This window comes from Rattus norvegicus, chromosome 7, assembly GCF_036323735.1.
Source record: "Rattus norvegicus strain BN/NHsdMcwi chromosome 7, GRCr8, whole genome shotgun sequence".
Taxonomy (NCBI): domain Eukaryota; kingdom Metazoa; phylum Chordata; class Mammalia; order Rodentia; family Muridae; genus Rattus; species Rattus norvegicus.
The window spans coordinates 69,028,383-69,049,048 of NC_086025.1; the positions used below are offsets into that span (position 1 = coordinate 69,028,383).

The window sequence follows — 20,666 nt, forward strand, 5'->3', positions numbered from 1 at the left end:
CAGAGGCTTATAAAGGCGAACCCTAAATGGTCAGCGCTTCCCACCTTCATCCAATCAGGGCATGCTTACATCCTGATGTATTTCCTTAAGTACCTCTAGCCTGCCTGCACCTATGTGTGATCAAGCTCGCCCATAAGTCTGGGGCAACCAAGGCTGTTTACAAAAGAGGAAACACTGTAGTTTACTATCTTACATAAGCAACAGCCCCCAGCATGATAGAAGTTATCTGTCCTTGAGCAAGTGAGGCTCACAGGTTAGAGGTCTGTTTGTTTTATAGATCTCTTAAGCCCAGTGATTTAAACTTAGAATAGAACTTTAGCCTTTACACTATCAGTAGATTTAAGTGTAATGGAGTGTGGGACAGCTAGTCTGGGCTGCCACAGAATTGGGATGTGTGCTTCTGGAATGGAAACCTGCCTTGGGAACTAGATAGGTAGAGAGATTGCTGCCAGGCTCAGAGAGAGGCCTTCCGCAGTGTGATAGGGGATGGAGCAGAGCGGGTGAGAAGCTTTGCTGACTGAGAATTAGCATATCTAGCAGATATCTTGGGGTACTGCGGTGCTGGACCTAGAGCAGGTAAAAGACAACCATACTTTTTTATTTTTTATATTTTTACAACAACAGCTGGCGAGTCAATGTGCTGGGCAAGAATCCACTAGTAATCCTAAGAGTTGAGAGAAAGTTTTTATTTTCTAAGTAAGAGGAGGGCGGCGCCAAGTTAAGTCATGTGATATTTCAAGGGCGGGGAATTCAAACAAACAGGGAGTCATCCTGGGCTGGCAGGCTGTAGGTCCCAGGCTGTATGATAAGTAATGGTAGCTCAGAGAGTTTGAGATTAAAAGCTGCTTTTTAAAGAAAGTTGTTTAGAAAGTCTTTCAGGATACTCATATTCCTTCTAACGTGGGTTCCACGGGAACTTTGGGTTGAAATCCTAGTTAGACAAGCTACTTCTTAATGACCGGTATTATTAAAAGGTGATTAAGTTTGTTTTTAGAAAGAAGAGAGTAAAGAGATTACCTGAATCAGGTGGGGATTTTCACCCACGGTTCAGAACTTAGGGAGAAATTAGTCACTACCTCCAAGTAGAGAGTTGTGATGAATGTCTATAACACCAGGCAGAGTGAATGCAGACATATATTATAGAAGTTGTTAAGGTTAAATAAAATTCTGTGACTCTGGGTAGAGAGCTTAACAGATGGATATATTTTGGGTTAAATTCCAGAGTTTTAAGTTGCTTATTGGTATTAGAATTGATAGAAGGTGTTTAAGTTTGTTTTAAGGAGAGTACAGAGATTATCCGAATCACGTGGGGATTTTCATCCATGGTTCGGAACTTAGGGAAAAATTAGTCACCGACTCAAAGTAGAGTATTGTGATATTTACAAGTTATTAAGGTTAAATAAAAATCTGTGGCTCCAGGTAGAGAGTTTAACAGATGGATATATTTTGGTTTAAAGTCCTGATTTTTAAGTAGCTTACTGGTATTAGAATTGATAGAAGGTGTTTAGTTTGTTTTATGAATTACCCCGCTAAAGGCCATATGGCTCGTTGATGCCGGCTAGTGAGGGTTTGTGGTTACTTTTGATATTTACCATAACAGGAAGCTCAGATTCTCTTAACGTAGGCTCCACGGGAATTTTGGGTTCATTTCCTGATATCATAGAGTACAAAAGTCTATCAGGCTCATTGTTTAGCTTACTTCCTTTTTAAAAAATTGTTTAATCTTCATAATGGGTGTGACTTTGAGTTTTATGGTTATATTATTACTCTGGGAGAGAGTGCAAGATATAAACTTTTCTGGTTACAGATGAAGGAACACAGTATTTTGGGAGAAAGATTTTGTCTTTGTGTTTTTAAAAAGTGTGATTAGGCTCTGGAAACTGTTGGACCCGAACTCGGGGTCAGGCAGTAGTGAAGCAGGATTTAGAACAGCAGCAGGGGTAAATTTAACATGGTCAGCATTTAGTAACAGCGTCTGGTAATGAGTCATTCTGGCATTAGTCAGCCACCTATCAGGAGGCTGTCTCACCGTACTTTCTAAGGCTTACGAGGCTGTTACCACCAAGTCTTGTCCCAAAGTCAGTTTGTCTGCATCCTTGACCAAGGCTGCCACAATCAGGAGGCAGGTCAGCCAACCGGCAGCCACTGAGTCTAGTTTCTTTGATAGATAGGCAACCGGACAGTTCCAGGGTCCTAACTTCTGACCCCCTTTGCAATGCCCCTGTTCTCATCTTTTTATCTTTTGTTGAGACATATCTGCTCCTAACAGTTCCCCTTTGGTGGATTTAATGAAGAATTTGAACATTTCTACCTCCAGGTGAGGCAATACTTTGTGGCTAGGCAGCCACTGGACAAAACTGCCTGTTTCGTCTGCAGACTATGCAGTCCAGAAAAGGACAAATTATGTAGAATAGTTGGCTGATAAGCTTTGCCAAGACAGGGTGATCAGCCTTTCAAAAATCTGCATTTCAAGACTCTGTCAGTTGATTTTGAGCCAGAAGGCTGAAGACTTGCACTCACATGTTGCTAACCGGGGACTGTGCTAGTGGAGATTTGTCTCTACCTCTCAGTTCTGGAAGCCATGTTAGGCTTTTCTATGTGTATAGATATTTGGTCATTTTCAGATTTCTGATGGGGTTGAAGACTGATTATAGTTTCATAGCCTATCAGGCTGTTAACTCTGGAAATACATATTTTATTGGATAGTTATCAGATAGTATACAAGATAGCCAAGATATAATATAGATTTTAAGCCTTTCTTAAGCTGGAATGGATAACTAAATGTTCTGTTTAACGGATATAGTGATGGACCAGGTATTGAGTATATCATATGTTTTATAAATTGTAGAATGGTAATAACTGTACTCAATTTATATATAAGTGAAAAAGCCTTTTAACTGGACAAAAAAAAAAAAAGGGAGATGTTGTGGTTTGCCCTGGAGTTATCTGCATTTTGATGCTAATTCCACTGCCCCAAGGACAGCTGCCTAGTCACTACTCAGGACTCAGGTGACTTTGCCAGAACCTTCTCCCCATTGAATTTGTAAAATACAGGTGAGGGGCAGGTACAGGATAGAAGGAGGCCTGTCATTGGAGGAGAAGGAAGGATGGGCAGGAGAGAAGTTTGAAGGAAGGGGAGGGGACTGGAATGGAAAAGGAGAGGAGGGAGAGGGCGAGAAGCCATGGCAGGTGACGTTAAGATTCCGCTCTGTGTATTTACAGGTTATTTAATGTTCTTAAGGGATGGATGGTACTGGGCTTTATATGTTTAGGTGGGCAATTATATCTTACCAATTGAGCCAAAGATTATTGTGTTGTGTGTTCTTTTATGTGAGGGTTTGAGTGTAGGAAAGTGTGCAGTGGCAGGAGACGCTGGGCTGCTGAGGGAGTTGGGATGTGTTTCCACCAAGATATCTAGCAGGTATCTTGGGGCACTGAGGTGCTGGACCTAGTGAGGCAAAAGACAAGCTTACTTTTTTATTTTTTAGATTTTACAACAACAGGAGGGGAAGCAAAATGGCAAAAGAGCAAGCAGATTTTATGACAGCAAACAGTCTCCAGCTCTTTGAACTGATACAATGTAGAGGAATTTTAATCTAGCAACAAGATGGCTCTGGCTTGAGATCACATCCAAAGACCTTCTTAGGTCTGTATGATCCAGCCAAATGCAGACACGCCCTAGATTACAGTATGATGTGGCTAGAAAAAACAGGCTGGACTTTAATAAATGCCCTTAATTCCTAACAATGAAGGCAAAAGTCTGCTGTGCCAGGAAACGTTCACGAACCCCCAAAAGACCATCAAGGAGCTGATTCCAATGCAGTCACATTGGGGTCTCTTTATTCAAGCTCCAGTTTGGGCCACACCACTGTCTCTGAGGCAGGAGAACGGGAGAAGGCCCAAAGCAGGCAGAAGAAAGCATCTTTCAAGTTTAAGACCGTGTACCAAATTCTGGAAGGTGGCAAAGAACTCAATAGAGTGTAGGGGTTAGGCACAATAGGGTTTACGTCGGCCACTTGACAGTTTACCTCTTGTACGTCCTGGACTGGGTGATAATCGTTAGTACCCGGCTTCTTAACTGGCAGGAGCTGTGTGTTCCAGGCTGAATGGCACTAAGCAGCACCCCAAGCTGGAAGAACCTGGAGATGTGAGGCTTAATTCCTTCTCGTGCCTCCTGGGTCATAGGGTATTGTCTGAGAGACACTGGGGTAGCCTGCGCCTTGAGTTCTACTACCGCAGGGGAATGACATTTTGCTTTGCCCATCCCCACCACTTCCACCCAGGCTGATGGAAATGTTTCTAACCACCAAGTCAAGTTCTGGTTCTGAGTAAAGGTGGTTTCAAATAATTTACACTCATCATCTAGTCTGGTAGTGAGAAACTGTATGTGCCAGTTAGTTGTGGCCCATCAGGCAAGAAGTGTATCTGGGCCCCCATTTTGGAGAGTAAGTCTTGCCCCAACAGAGGGTAGGGACAGTCTGGGATGACCATGAATGAATTGGTTACAGGCCCATTCCTTGGCCCACTGTTCTTCCATGAGTACATTTTTGTGCCAGTGGCTCTTTGGACCCAGGATCTTTTCTTGGAAATGGGGGTTTGGGGGAGGATCAAATGTTGAGCCCTCATGTCCACAATTGAGTGGGTTTCCCCTCCACTCTCAGAGTTACCCTGGGTTCGGGGAGGGGGTCTGAACCCTGTTCTCCCTAGTCACTGTCTTCCCCCAGGGCTAATACCTTTGCCTTTTGGGGACACTTTTCCCAAGGCCTGGGGTTTTCTGATCCCAGCTTTTGTTTGTTAGGGCACTCTTGGCCCAGTGGCCCCTCTCCTTGCAATATGCATTATTGGTCCTTTTCAAGGGGTTTTCTGTCTCTTTGGTTGGAGTCTCTCTTTTCTGCTTTCCTTAACTATTGTAGCCAAGATTCTCTGTAAATTCCTTTCCTGTCACCTTTCTTTTTTCATTCCCCTTTCATCTTCTTCCTTTTTCTTTGCTTCTTCTCCTCCTGTCTGCCTGTTAATGGTAGACTTTCTCAGCAACCTGCACTGAATCCCTCAATGACTTATCCTGTAGTCCCTCTAGTCTCTGAAGCTTTTCCCTGATATCTCTCCTAGCCTGGTCTATAAAAGCCACAGTCACAGTAGCTTTGTGCTCCTTCCTCCTGGGGTCGTAGCCTGTATATTGGCGGAATGCGTCCATGAGCTGCTCTAGAAAGGCTGAAGGGACTGGTCTGGTTCCTGCTTAACCTCACATACCTTGGTCAAATTGGTGGATCGTTGTGTGGCCCCCTTGAGTCTGGTAGTAAATCTTCAGGTGCTCCTCGCTCCTGCCATATTAAAGTCCCAGTCAGGTCTAGTCAGGGAAAGTCTAGTCAACGACAGCCTGGTCAATCGATGGTGTCCTTGTGTCTGAGGGGACGTTCTTTCAGGCTTCCTGCATTATCCTCTCTTGCTCTTTGGTCATGAGGAGCTCTCTTATGAGTTGTGGATATCATCCCAGGTGGGCTGAGGAGTAAATAAAACAGTCTGAGATTAATCAGCCCCTTAGGGGCTAAAGGGGCGGTGAGTGTTGGGCCTTCCAGTTGTACAAGTCAGCCAAAGAGAAAGGCCAATATTGCATGGCATGATCGCCATCTTCATCTACGGGCCATAGGTGTAAGGCTCAAAGTGAGTCTTAACTACCGGGAGACCCCCCAAGCGAGGCCTGAGAATGGAGTTCAATGCAAACACAAGAGGTTTATTTTCCATCGTGTCAGGGTCAACCTTCAATCACCCCTCATGTCAAGTGACTAGAAAGCGACCCCGAATGTGACTATAACAAACATTTTTATACTTTTAGAGGTACAGGTTACATCAGCACGGTTACAGTTTAAACTTATGTGACATGCCTTTGATCTCTATCTGGGACCAGAGGGTCAGGTAACTATCAGTCAGTACATTCTGCAGATTTTCAAGAATGTCCCTGCTCCTCCCAAGAACTGGAGTGGAGAATGGAACTTGGCCTAGCCTTGATCTGAGGCAGGAAGCTGGTACTTGGCCAAATCTTGACCTGAGGCGGTGGGTGTAAAGCTGGTGAAAGCCTTTAGGGTCCTCATAACCTACCTACTTTCTACCAGGCCAAGCCTCTGAATAGCTCTTACACTTCAGTAAGAACTAGGGTCCTTCATAGGCTGGGAGGGATAGGGTCACTATTATATCAGGTGAAGTAGCCCTTTTGCTCTGGGTCCCCACAGCCCCCCTTATCATGGCCCCAGTTCCCAGGCTCCTCCTCTAGGATCTCCCTTGAGCCCTCATCCAGCGTCCCTTTACCCCAAGGGGTCCCACACCCCTTGTCCCTTAACCTCCCCGCTTCCTCTGGCTGGTGAAAGGCCCTAGGGTCCTTCCCAGGCAAAACACTCATACACATAAATTAAAAATGATAAATAAAGATTATCTTATGTCAGGTATGGCACGGTCTTGGTCGGGGTGGAACGACATGGTTTCTGCCCCTGGAAGAGGGTGTGTAAGGCTTGTTTGTAAAATAATGTGCATATTTTTATGTTCCTTCTTTCAGGGGTGTCCTTCTTGTTAACATTAATGACTCCATGATAATCAAGACAGCATGAGTCCAAGAGGCAAAGGTGTGGTTAATGTCTCAGCAAAATGGTAAATGCTGGGACCCTCAGAACAGTCCTTAAGGCTATGGAAAAGAACTCTAAAAACATGGGCTCAAAAATACATAATTTCTCAACTATGCAAAATATAAGAACACAATACAAATTGTATGAAGGGCTTAACAGATCTAAAGGAACAGAGGCAGCTGCACTTGGAGTCAGCTTGTCAGAAAGATACAAAGACAGGCAGTTACAATTTCAGGCAGATTCTTGAGTTCAAGGTCAGCCTGAGACATATCTTATTTAGGTCCAGACATGGTCAGAGGCAAGGGGCTAAGATCGTGGAATGCTGGGGATGGTTATGAGGGAAACTAGAATAAAGGACTGAATTGATGGTAAATAAAAGACTGGGCATCCGATGAGCTATCAGAAAGTGATGGCAGTCCTTTTTAGAGAATTTTTCTCTAAAGAGAGCCAAGCTATCTGGAGATCTCTGGAGAGTGAACACAGATAGCTCTTTTAGGATGTTTTCTGACTTTCTGCTTTTGATCAGAAAACCCAAGAGTTATTTTTAGAATTTTTTCTAACAGTTTCTGAATTAACAGTTTGGTCAGAAAACCCATGAACTATCCAGAGAGCTTTTAGAATTCTTACTAGCAGAGAGAGCTGTCTCAACCAAAGACAGTATAGCAAGAAAAAGCTGTCTAGAGCAGAACACACACACACACACACACACACACACACACACACACACACACACGAGAGAGAGAGAGAGAGAGAGAGAGAGAGAGAGAGACACTGAGAGAGACACTGAGAGAGACACACAGAGACAGAGAGAGACAGAGCTAACTCTAAAAAGCTGTCTGGAGCAGACTACAGAGCCAAGAGCTATCTACAGAGAGCTCTTAGAGAGCCGTCTCCAACAGAACATAGGCGGACAGCTCGGACCCATGATTTGACTTTGAGTGTTTGTTTTCAAGGCTCCTATACACCCCTTTTCTTAGAACCCCTCTCCAAGCTGAGTCTGGGCCTTGGCAGTCTTGTTTTAAAAGAGAAAGGAATGCTGCAAGCTTGAGCCATATGACCACTCTTGAAACATAACATTTATGTATTTATATGCAAAAATGATACTAGGTTTTGTTTTGTTTTGTCTTGTTTTTGAGACACAGTTTCTCTGTGTAGCCCTGGCTATCCTAAAACTGGCTCTGTAGACCAGGCTGCCCTCTAACTCGGATTATCTGCCTGCCTTGCCTCCCTCGTGCTGAGACTAAAGATGTGCACTGCCACGTCTGGCACGGATTATTTTATGTTACATTTTTCTATTTCAATGTGTTCCAAGCCTGATCATTTATTTATGGTTAGAAATAAAAAAGCAAAGGATGCCATTTTAAAGTGAGATATATTAGTTTCCTATTGTCATTGTAACAAATGATCTCAACTTATTGGCTTTAAATAACACAATTCATAATACAATTGGTAATTTAAAAATCAGACTGGGGCCCTACTTGAATCAAAGCTTGCCAGATGGGCTGCATTCCTTTGGGAGATTCTAAGGGAGAATGTGCTTTTATATTATGTGTCTTTTATAGCTTCTAGAGGTAGTGTTGTTAGGGTATGGGACTCTCTGAAGATACCCCAGACTCCAACTGTATGCAAAGGCACAGAGCGTTCATTCAGCTGACTTTTTGCATGCAGGGGTCTCTCCATTCAGGGATGGAGGCCTCTGGTGGACTCGCAGGCCTCGTTTTTATTGTCAGTTAGGGAATTCCAGGGAGGTGTGTGCCCTTATACCTTGATTGATTAGCTCTATCTCTGGGGGTCTGTATGATTCTACAGTTGGTTGATCTCTGGAGACTTCCCAGGAGGGGAGACTTCCCAGGGGGTTGCTTACCCATGCTAGCTACCTATTCATACTTCTGATCAGACAACAAGGTGTCCTCAGATGGTTGCCCGTGGCAGACCTGAATCAGGGTCCTCATTTCTGGGAAACAGAAAATTAGACCTAGTCTCCCGAACTGCCAGTTTCAACCTGTCATGCTCTGGCTAACTCGGTCCTCTCAGTCTGCGTCCTTTGTTCCGATCTAGCGCCATCTTCTGATACCATAATGGAATGACTGAGACTGGGAACTTAGGTAGCTCGCAGCTAAGAAGGTTCAAGGCTATGACACAGTCTGTCCCAGCTTTGGTGGAGGCCTCTTTGGTTCCATGGAGTGGATGGAATCGTGGTGGAAGCCTAGACAATAGGGGTCACAGGGTAAGACCACAGTCAGAGAACAGTACACAGGCCACGCTTGCTCTTTTACAACACTCCCTCCGTGAGAACTACCCAAACTCCGAAAGATGGCATTAATCCCTTTTAAAAGCAACTACCCCAATGACCTTCTATTGGGTCCTTCTTCCAAACACTTCTACCACCCAACAGAGCCCCCACTGGGGACCAGAATTCCAGTACCCAAAGAGTACTGGAGGGGCATGCCACACCCAAATCATAGCAGCACCCCCCTCCAGCTTTGAACCCAGCCCCTTTACGTTTCTCCTGTGGGCTCCTTTTACCTCCCTCTTCTGTTTTGTGTGACCACATTTATCCTTTTTTTTTTCAATGAACATTTGTTCCTTTTATTCACAATACATGACTTACCCCTTTGTTGAGTCCATTTTCTTTATGATTTTACACAAAGAACCTTGAGATACATCAATTATAAAACAAGTCAAAAAGAAAGCATCTTTAAAAATTACAAACAGGTATTTTATTCAAGAGTTCTCTATAAGATCCATCAATGTAAAAAGGACATTGGACTGAATGTAAGGCATGTCCAGTTGCCATTAGAATTACTTTTGTTTTGTGGGAGACTTTTCTCTCCTCTGGTCCTGACTTCTCTTTGATTCTCTACAATGTTCAGTGTATCTGCTAGGTTTTTCCTAGCGTATTTTGGCACTGTTCTGACACTCGTTGTCCCCTCCTTTATGATCAGAATGCTTTCTACTCCTCTCTCTTGACCCGGAGCGATCTTTTCTTCTAACATTATCACTCCTGATTTCGGGTTCTTTGTTTCTCATTTTCAGAAAAAGAATCTCTTCTCTCTTGCTGCTTCTTTGCTCGCCATGCCTATCTTCTGGCTCTCTGTGCAAGTCCCGTTCTTTCTTGGCCATTGCCAACTCTGCTGTAACTACTCTCATGGCTTCTGTCCTCCATGTGCTTTGCTGGGGATCTCGCCAGTCTGCATCTGAGCCCTGAGCTCTGTGTCTTTAGACCTTGCTCTCTCAATCCTCCCTTCCTGATGCCTTTGGTGCTCCCTGCCTCCTCGTCTCCTGTCACATGCCTGCCTGGTGGCCCTGGCTAACGAATCTACTTTTCACCTCTGGCCTTCCCGTGGCTCTTTTTTCTTCTACCTTTAGCTGAGGCAGAGCTCTGACTGCTGCAGGGGGAGGAGTCACTTGCTTCACTGGAGGACTCTGAGCTGCTCTCGCTGCTGTCAGAATCTGAGTCAGAGGGATCAGATGCCCAGGAAGACTCTGAAGATGAAGATGTCAGGGCCAGTTTCTTTTGCTCAGCTTATGGTTTCTGGGCTATGATGACCTTGGGCATATTTTTCAGATGTTCTCACAGTTCATCTGTCTTCTGAGACTTACGGAAGTGGAGAAGTTGATATCAAACTGGGTATTGCGTGGGTTGTCTCGTGGGGTAAGAGTCCTTCAAAGAATGGCTGAAGAGTTCCATCCTTTAACCCCACACTCAGTTTAGGAAGACCCATGCATTCACACACTTCCTGGAAGACCTTGACAAAAGTCCTACTAGACGATGTCATGGTCTCTTCACTCTGCTTTGTACATTGGAGAACACCCCATGGAATTGACTTTGTGTATAAAAGGTAAGCCAACAGCTTAGCAACATTTCTCAATTTGTCTGTCTCTAATGGATGGATGGTGTTGTACTGTTCCTTGAATACACTTTCAAATGATTCCATGTATTTTTTTTTTTCAGCATACAAAACTGCCCGGCTAACAAGCCAAAAAGTTTCTCATCGGTCCTTTGTCGGGTCTAGCAGTCAAGTATCATGTTGCAGAGTTCTTTTGTTTGGCTCTCAACAAACTCCATTTTCAGCAACTTGTGTGCTCATTCTTCAAAATCTAAACTTGACTGAATGGCAAGATATATTGTACGATGAAACGAGAGTAGGTTGATTTCTGTTTTGTCACGAATAGTTACTTTTTGTCCTTTTTCCTCTTCTTCCTCCTCTTGTTCCTCCTCATCTTCACTAGTTCCAACTTCTTGGTCTGTGTTTGAATCACTGTCTCCTTCATCAAGGATTTCTTTTTTAATAACCTTGTACTTCTCTCCATTCTCCATAAAATTAGGATCCGTCTTGAAAACATTAACATCTTCTGGATTGTAGTTGTCCTCCAAGGGAAGCATTTGTGTAAACTGACAATCCTCTTCCACTAAATCAAGTCCTTCCAGAATAACAGGGTGGCCCTTGAATCCATCTTTTCGTACAGCAAACATCACTTCAATCATGTACTGAACTCTTTTGTTGACCTCATGTAGAATGTTTCGCAGGCATCAAAGATTGCATTGATTCCCCTAGTGACACCTGGGGCTAATGGAGACCGCACTCCCTAAGGAAGTCATCAGCTACTTCAACACTATCATCTGTTGGTCTCTCTAGCAGCAAAGTGAGCATCTCCAGGCACAGAACCTCATGTGGCACATTTTGGTTAATAAGATGTGCTACAAATTTTGAAGCAGTCAGACAAAGTTGCTTAATCATTCCTTTGATATCCTTTCCGAAAATTAAGAATTAGTCTCTTGAGGATCTCCAATGTGCAGCCCAACTGGATTACTCTTGGAAACCAACTGGATGGGATAAACCTACTAGACCCAGATGTGGTTGCTCGGTTTAAGCAAAGGTAAGAGTTTATGGTAGGACTTCCTTATAAAGCTAAGCATTCGAAACTGTGGCTCTAGAGGCCACACCTGAAGAGAAGTGTTTATGCAATAGTGTCCCTCACCCTGTATATAAATAAAAGTTTGTATTATAATTGTGGAAACAGACCACATTTATTCTAATGGATAGGCTGTCTCCCTATTTAACATCATCCAATCCTACAGAAAGCTCTGCTTCCCTTTGCCGTGTAATGCAATCCACGAGTTAGGACAGAGAATTTGTGGATGGGTGTTGCCTTCCACAAGAGTTGTGGTCATAATTAGTACCACATAACAAATACTTCCGTTTTCCTCTTGAGTATACCATAGGGTATATCTCTGTTCCTCACCTCCTTTTTGTGTGGTGTTGGGAACAAACCTTGTACTTCATGAATGCTAGGCAAAAGAATTCTCTAAGGTGCATCCCCAACCTCTTCTGCTCTCTTTACACTTAGAGCTGCATATGACTTGACTGATGAGCTGAGTGGAGGTGCCGTGCATCATTTCTGATAGAAACTTTACAAGCCTGTGGCTTGCTGTGTTCTCTTTACTCCACCACTGTTTTGATAGGCATATTGATTGAAATGAGAGCCTTGCTTTAAGAGACTGAGTAGAAACCTCGTGCTGGTCTGTGTTGAGAGCCCATCTTATAAGAAGGGCTATATGGTGTGTTAGCCCACTAAGAGTCATGGGGATTGGGAGTTGAAGGAAAATGGCCCCCAAAGGCCCACAAGGAGTGGCACTATTAGGAGATGTGGCCTTGTTGAAAGAAATGAGTCAACGTGAGGGTCTCATATGCTCAAGAGGTATGTCTTAGTCAGGGTTTCTATTCCTGCACAAACATCATAACCAAGAAGCAAGTTGGGGAGGAAAGGGTTTATTCAGCTTACTTCCACATTGCTGTTCATCACCAAGGAAGTCAGACCTGGAACTCAAACAGGTTAGGAAGCAGGAGCTGATGCAGAGGCCATGGAGGGATGTTACTGACTTGCTTCCCCTGGCTTGCTCAGCTTGCTTTCCTATAGAACCCAAGACCACCAGCCCAGGGATGGCACCACCCACAATGGGCTGGGTCCTACCCCCGTGATCACTAATTGAGAAAGTGCCTTACAGCTGGATCTCATGAAGACATTTCCACAAGGCTCCTTTTTCTGTGATAACTCCAGCTTGTGTCAAGTTGACCCACAACACCAGCCAGTACTGGGTAGAACTCTCAGCTCCTCCAGCACCGTGTCTGCCTGTTGCCATGCTTCCCGCCATGATGATAATGAACTAAACCTCTGAAACTCTAAGCTACACCAATTAAATGTTTTCTTTTATAAGAGTTGCTGTGATCATGGTGTGTCTTCACAGCAATAGAATACTGACTAAGACAGAGAATGTTTGAAACTTGTCCTAGTTAGTTTTAATAGTTAACTTGCAAGAACCTGGAGTCATCTGAGAGGACAGCATCAACTGAGGAATTTCCTAGATCATATTGGCATGTCTGAGAAGATTGTTTTGATTCTTTTTTTTTTTCTTTTTTTCGGAGCTGGGGACCGAACCCAGGGCCTTGCACTTGCTAGGCAAGCGCTCTACCACTGAGCTAAATCCCCAACCCCGATTGTTTTGATTCTTAATTGATACAGGAGCATCCAGACCACTTAGGGCAGCAGCTACCCTAGAACAGGTGCCCCTGCACTGCAGGCAAAGCAAGCTGCACACAAGCCAGAACGTAGGCCAGCAAATGGAATTCCTCCCTGGATCCTGCCTCCAGGTTCCTGCCTATAGTGCTTGTACTGATTTTTCTCAATGATGGATTGTGACCTGGAAATGCAAACCAAATAATTACTTTCCACCTACAAGTTGCTTTTAGTCATAGTTTATCACAGCAGAAAGCAAATTAGAATAAAATGTGTATGTGCCCAAAGACCATAGATTAAAGGCTTGGTTACCAACCTGTGGCACTATTGGAATGGGATAGAACCTATAGGAAGTGAGGATGAGAAGGAAACAGGGGGCATTGAGCCTTGAGGGGGCTATCAGGACCCTTGTGTCCTCAACTGCGTATTCTCTGTCATGGTGTATTTGTCAGGGATCTACAAAGTAACAGAATGAGTCTCCATATCTATCTATCTCTCTTTCTTTTTAAAAAAGATTTATTTATGTACGTGAGTACACTGTAGCTGTCTTCACACTCCAGAAGAGGGCACCAGATCCCATTACAGATGGTTGTACATCACCATGTGGTTGCTGGGAATTGAACTCAGGACCTCTGGAAGAGCAATCAGTGCTCTTAACCACTGAGCCATCTCTCCAGCCCCTCTATCTATCTCTTTCTATATTTGGAATTTATTGGGTGACTTAGCTGCAGTCCAGCTAATCCAACAATTACCAGCTGGGACTGGAAAGTCCAAGAACCAGGTAGTTTCTCAGCCCACAGGTTGGGTGTCTCAGTATATGCTGGATCTCCAAACTGTGGCTGTAATGCCAATGAAGGAATGGCTTGCTCTCGAGGTGAGGACAAGCAAAGAACAGCACCTTTCTTATTCCATGTTGGGCTTCCAACAGAAGGGGTGGCCCAGGTTAAAGATGTGTCTCCCCACCTAGGTCTAGTCTAGAAGTGGGTCTTCCTACTTCAAATGAATCAAAGCCTCCTCACTGGTGTGGCCTCCAGATATAGTCAAGTTGGAAACCAAGAGTGTGTACCACCTCACCACAGGCCCCAAAGCATCAGAGCCAGCTGGTCATGGATTGACATCTGACCATTAGCCTAAGTGAATTTCTCTGTCTTTTCAGTGGATTTGTTCAGGAACTTTGTAGCATCAATAGAGAGGATCCAATGGCAGACTGAGCTTCCACTGACTATCTAAAAGGTGCACAGTTAGGTGCTCATGTTGTGTGGAGGCTACAACAAAAAGTAAATGCTAGGCAGTAAGAAGCAAGGGCTTCCGGAGCACTGCAATTACGTTACGGTGGATGTCATGATATCTTCTAGGATAAAGACAAGACAAAAGTTTGGAGCTCTACACTGGATTAATGGTCTTCCATGGCCTAGCTCTGGCCTCCAGAGGAGTTGTAAAGCAGCAGCCCTAAGTCTTGAGATAGAGCCTGCCTTATGCTCACAAGATCTGCAGCTATGGATCTGAGGAACCTTAAATGTTTTGGCACTGTCTTCATTTGGCTTTTATTGCTGTCAAGAGACACTGTGACCAGGGCAAATCTTATAAAGGAAAGCATTTGAGTTTGGCCTACAGTTTCAGAGGCTTAGTCCATTATCACTGTGGCAGGAAGAATGGTGGCATGTAGGCAGACATGGTGCTGAAGAGGGACCTGAGAATTCTACATCTGGATCTACAGGCATCAAGAGAAAAAATTGGTTTGAACTTCTGAGACCCAAAGCCTACCCCTTATGTTAGTTATGGTATGTTAGTTATGATGTGCACTTCCTCCCACAAGGCCACACCTACTCCCACAAGGCCACACCTACTCCCACAAGGCCACACCTACTCCCACAAGGCCACACCTCCTAACACTGCCACTTCCTATGGGCCTATGGGGGCCATTTTTGTTCATACTACCACAGGCAATTTTAGTTGTCGAGGGCTTGAGGCATCAGCTCTCCCAACATTCCTGTTGGGACACAGAACTTCCCTAAAACTTGAATGTGGATCAGAGACAAAGTTCTCTTGCTCCCAAAAGGGCTAAGTCACTGCCTCCTATACTTATAAACCCCAGGCAGCACTAGGAGTTTGCAAAGCGTGCACACTCTCATTTAAACCTCTTGCAGATCACATGAGAAGACTGTGGATCTGTTTTTTGAGAGCGACTGAGAATTTAGGGTAGGGAGGCGGCAGAAGTAAATGGGGAAGAGTTCCAGGTTCTAGGACTTTCCTGATGCGTAAGAACTCCAAAACCACAAACTGAGTGCTGAAGAGATGCTCAGTGGTTAAGAACACTCGCTGCTCTTGCAGAGGAGCAGAATTTGGTTCCCAGCACCCACATCAGGCAGTGGACACTCTCCTGTAACATCACACCATTCTCTTCTGGTTTTTATAAGTACCTGAAAGCCCACTGCATGTCTTAAAAAAGAAAGAAAAGTAAATCTGCCTCACTGGCAGCCTTCATTGGCCAATGATGATGATTTGTTGGGTGCCTTTTGTATACTTTGTGTTCTTGTTGGGAGTGTCATCCCAAGCAGTCAGGAGGACACTCTCCCAATCGGTGGGCTATTGCATACCCCTTGGTTTGCTCTCACTGGACAGATACACCCTCCTAGGCCCTATTTAGAAAAACAAGAGGTGGTCCAGCCTCACCGCGGTGAGGTCTGAGGTTCCTTTGGGTTTTTCAGAGCTAGTAATTAAAACCACTTTTCCAGGTCAGTATGCTATCAATCACAGAAGCCATGCAAGATGTTCCAGCTTGATAAAGGTCCTTATGAAATGAAGCCATTAAATGTAGGAGTTGTGTAAAACTTAGCTGCATTAAGCAGACAGAAAGAGCAAAAGAATCAAAGTTTACTAGGTCAGAATAAAAGGAACCAGGAGGAGGAGGAAGAAATAGTATCTTTAATTTCCAAGAGGATACAATAAAGCCAAGAGATATAAATTATCTAAGATAGGACACTTGATAACGACCTTTTAATTGACTAGAAAAAAACGGATCTCTTGGTAGTTACTTCAGAATCCTACTTTGAACTTATGTTTATTTTAATTTATGGACATGATGAACTAATCAAATCCAATAAACATGGGTATCTTTAGTTACCAGATGTTCTGCAGGGTAGACAGTCACTGTGTGCCAGCAGGACATGGTTTACACAGTTGTTAGAGGAATGCATAGTCACACTGACACTGTGCTGCGTTTAAAATCTGGCGCCCTGGGGTGGGGAGATGGTTTAGGGGTTAGGAGCACTTACTGTTCTTGCAGAGAACATAGGTTCGATTCTCAAGACTTACGTGGTAACCCACAGCCCTCTGTAACTCCAGAGTCCCCTTCTGGAGTCTACAGACACTGCATACACATGGTGCACAGACACACACACTAGCAAAACACCCATACACATTTTAAAACATTATAATATGGGGCCCCCAGTAAAATTTTCAAAAGGACCTTGTTCATTAATGTATAAGAATGAACAGACGCACTTTCTACCTTCCTTTTTCAGTGACCTGCCATCTTCTCTAGAACTGTGTGTGACTTCAACTTCATTTTTAAGAATCATCTAGCTGAATGACTGCTTTAATTCAGAGTACTCACAGAACAACCACTGGGCTCCTGGACCTGCACTAGCCCTCGAAGGAAAGAGAAGACCCATGCGACCCATCCCCCAGCTCTAGTAGCTAGGGATTTTGTTAGTCTGGAGCACCAACACCAGAGACTAGAACTTAGTACTGAGACAACATAGAAATAAATAAAGGTAAGAAGGAGATCAGTGTGAGGTCATTTGTGTATTCAACAGCCATGAAACAAAACTCACAAGCCAAGCATTGCCCAACCCATTAGAGAACAATGTGAAAGGGTTTGGCCTCATGAAACACACACTTCTGCAGGGATGATTCTGCTTAGCACATGGGCAAACAAGTAAATACATCTTGTATCTTCTAACAATGAGAAATTCTTTGAGCGAAGGAAGCAGAGGAAGCAACAGTCTTTTAGACTCTTATTTCTGAAAATGAGAAGTTAAATGAGCAAATGAAGCATCTATAAGTGCCCTTATAGATTAGCCATTTTCCTCTTAGAGAAGGGGCTTGAACGGGGTTCCTACCTGTCTTAGTCACTGTTCTATTGCTGTGAAGAGACATCATGACTGTCTTAGGGTTTTACTGCTGTGAACAGACACCGTGACCAAGGCAACTCTTTTTGTTGTTAATGTTGTTGTTGTTGTTGTTGTTGTTGTTGTTGTTGTTTTTCTTGGATATTTTATATATTTACATTTCAAATGTTATCTCCTTTCCTCCTTCTCCCATATACACTCCCTCTCCCCCTGCTTCTATGAAGATGCTCCCACTCCCACCCACTCACTCCCACCTCAACATCCTGGCATTCCCCTACACTGGGGAAACAAGTCTTCACAGGACCAAGGGCTTTTCCTCCTACTGATGCTGGACAATGCCATCCTCTGCTGCATATGCACCTGGAGCCATGGGTCCCTCCATGTGTACTCCAAGGCAAGTCTTATAAGGACAACATTTAATTGGGGCTGGCTTACAGGTTCAGAGATTCCATCAGTATTACCAAGGTGGGAGCAAGGCAGCATCCAGACAGGCATGGTGCAGGAGGAGCTGAGAGTTCTACATCTCCATATGAAGGCCCCTAGGAGAAGACTGGCTCCCATGTGGTTAGGAGTAGTGTCTCAAAGCCCACCCCCACAGCGACACATTTACTCCAACAAGGCCACACCTCCTAATAGTGCCACTCCCTGGGCCAAGCATATTCAAACCACCACAACAATCAAGTCAACTCGTATAAAATACAGCGTCTAGCTGAGGGCTTGCTTGCAGGTTAGACTCTGAGTCCATTTTCATCTGGTGGAGAGCAGGGTGGCAGGCATGGTGCTGAAGGAGGAACTGAGAATTTTACATCCTGAGCCACAGCAGAAGGGGGAGGGGGAGAGACAGACAGAGACATGGAGAGACAGAGAGACAGAGACAGAGAGAGACAGGGAGAGACAGAGACAGACAGAGACCTGGTCTGGCATGAGCTTTTGAAAACTCGAAGCCCAGTGACACACAACAAGACCATATCTCCTAATCCATTCAAATAGCACACTCCCTGGTGACTAAGCACTCAAATATATGGGCCATTTTTATTCAAACTACCATAAGTACCAAAAAGGGAGAGAGAAAACGATGCAAAGAGACCAACAGATTGAAAGGCAAGTAGGTGGGCAACAAGATGGTATGTATGTTGGCACATAACACACACAATGATTTTTTTAGCATCCAGGACCATGTCAAGAATCACAACTACTAAAATATATCTTTTAAAAACCCCAAACATTCATCAGAGCTTAGGGAATCCCGAGGTCCCCATTTTCTACAGGAGTTTGAGCCTGAGGGGTCAAGGACACCACAAGAAAACCACAGAATCAATTAACCTGAGCCCACAAGGGCTCACAGAGACTGAACTGCCAACCAGGGAGCCTGCATTGGTCTGACCTAGGGTCTCTCCATATATGTTACAGGTGTGTAGCTTGGTCTCGAGGGACTCCTAACAGTGGGAGCAGGGGCTGCCTCTAACCCTGTTGCCTGCCTTTGAGACCTTTCCCCCTACTGGGCTGCCCTGTCTAGCCTTAATAAGACCGGGCGCCTGGTTACTGCACCTTAATATGCCATGGCTGGTTGATATCCACTGGAGGCCTGCCCTTTTCTGAAGAGAAATGGAAGACTGGATGGGGATCATGGGGATGGGGAGAAGAGGAGGAAGGGGAAATACTGATCGGGATGTCAATAAAATAAAATATAAAACATTAGAAAACACCATTGAACAAAGGAAACAAGAAAACTACAGAGACCCAGAAATGAACAGAAATGTGAACAGGGATTGGTCCTTGTAAGTGACGAATACCAAGCTGCACATTGCTATAAATGTCTAGACTACTCTGTGGGTAGAAAAGCACTTCATTTGGAAAATCAAGCTGCCGGCTGTCTTGGGGCTTGGAGTGGGTGTGGGTGTGGGTGCAGGAAATGTCTTGTTGGGTTTAGGGGGACAGAGAGCAGTGGGAGGAGAGGCGTAGAGTGGAAAAGCCTGGGACTTAGCTGGGGGCTTTGATCTACTGCAGGCTTTGTGTTAATCAGGGCTAGTTGTCCTTTGCCAGAGGTAGCTGGCCATTGAAGGCAGAAAAGGAAAGTAACGGCTTTTCCTGACAAACAGAAACCCTTTGCAGGATCTCTGAGAAATCCTGAGTTTAGGTTTTTGTTTACCCAATAGCAATCCTGTGTGCCAGGTCATAGTCCAGCCTGAGCTGAGCCCCGCTGGTACCTGGGACATTGTCAGGGACACCACCATTTTTGGGAGCCCACTTGGACCTAACAGTTATTTGATAACATTAAGGGGTTTATACTAATTTTCTTTTTAAGAATGACATATATATATATATATATATATATATATATATATATATATATATATATATATACACATATATATATTCTCAAATGATATGCTGATGAGTGAATAAAAAAAGAAATAAAAAGGAAAAGAAGGGGCATGACTACTTCTAGGTATGGCGGAATGTGGTTCTGCATTTTGCTTTGCTACTGGGGAGATGCCACTTGGGGAGGCAAAATGGTAGGGGTGCTAGGCTACATACCTTTCTCCCCATCGGGGTGCGAGCTCATGGGACACCGACGTGCCACTCAGGGGAGACAAAACACAGCCCGAGATAGGCGCCCCAACCCATATTTCTCCACATGAGAAATGGCACAGGCTGGGATGGAGGCTGCTGGGAACCTCGAATAGTTGAGAATGGACGCCATGAGACGAGCCGAGAACCATGGGGAGAGAGGAAAACCAAGCACAGCGGCCAGGAGGCCAGAGTACTAAGGGAGCCAAAGAGCAGAAGAGAGCAGGTGACCAAAATGTCTGGGTTATCTAGGTAAGAGCCTCTGGGGGGAGAGTAGCTGACTAGAGAGTTCAAGGAAGGGGGCCAGATATGCCAGCTGTATCCCGTAACGGGCAGGACAGAGGGATGCTGGGAGAACCTAGAGTCCAGGTCTGCTTTGAAATGTTAAATAGACACCTTGGTGACTTGTCCAGGTTTGAAACTTGACATTGATTATTTGCCGAGAAATAATCCAAGGATAGCTGATAAACTATGTAAGTGGGAAGTGCCCGCTTGCACTCCTCAACTCTGCCATTGTATAGTGAAGTACTCGTAGTCCAAAGACAAATAACTGTGTTTTCCAATAAAACTTTATCAACAAAACAATGAGGTTGGGACTCAGACTTTGGACTCTGTGGTGGTTTGAATGAAAATGGCCCCTATATGCTCATAGAGCACGGCAATGTTTGAAAAGATTAGGATGTGTGATTTTATTGGAGTAGGAGTGGTCTTGTTGGAGGAAGTGTCATTGGGGTGGGACTTCAGGTTTCAAATGCCCAAGCCAGTCCTGTAGATTTGGACGTAGAAATCTTGGCTTCTTCTCCAGCACCATGCCTGTGTTCACCGTGCT

General features: G+C 44.5%; 1 pseudogene; it reads right to left on the reverse strand.

Annotated features, from left to right (window-relative positions):
• Positions 1–9,350: 9,350 nt before the first annotated feature.
• On the reverse strand, positions 9,351–19,832 carry LOC134479800 (pre-mRNA-splicing factor CWC22 homolog; annotated as a pseudogene).
• Positions 19,833–20,666: the final 834 nt, after the last annotated feature.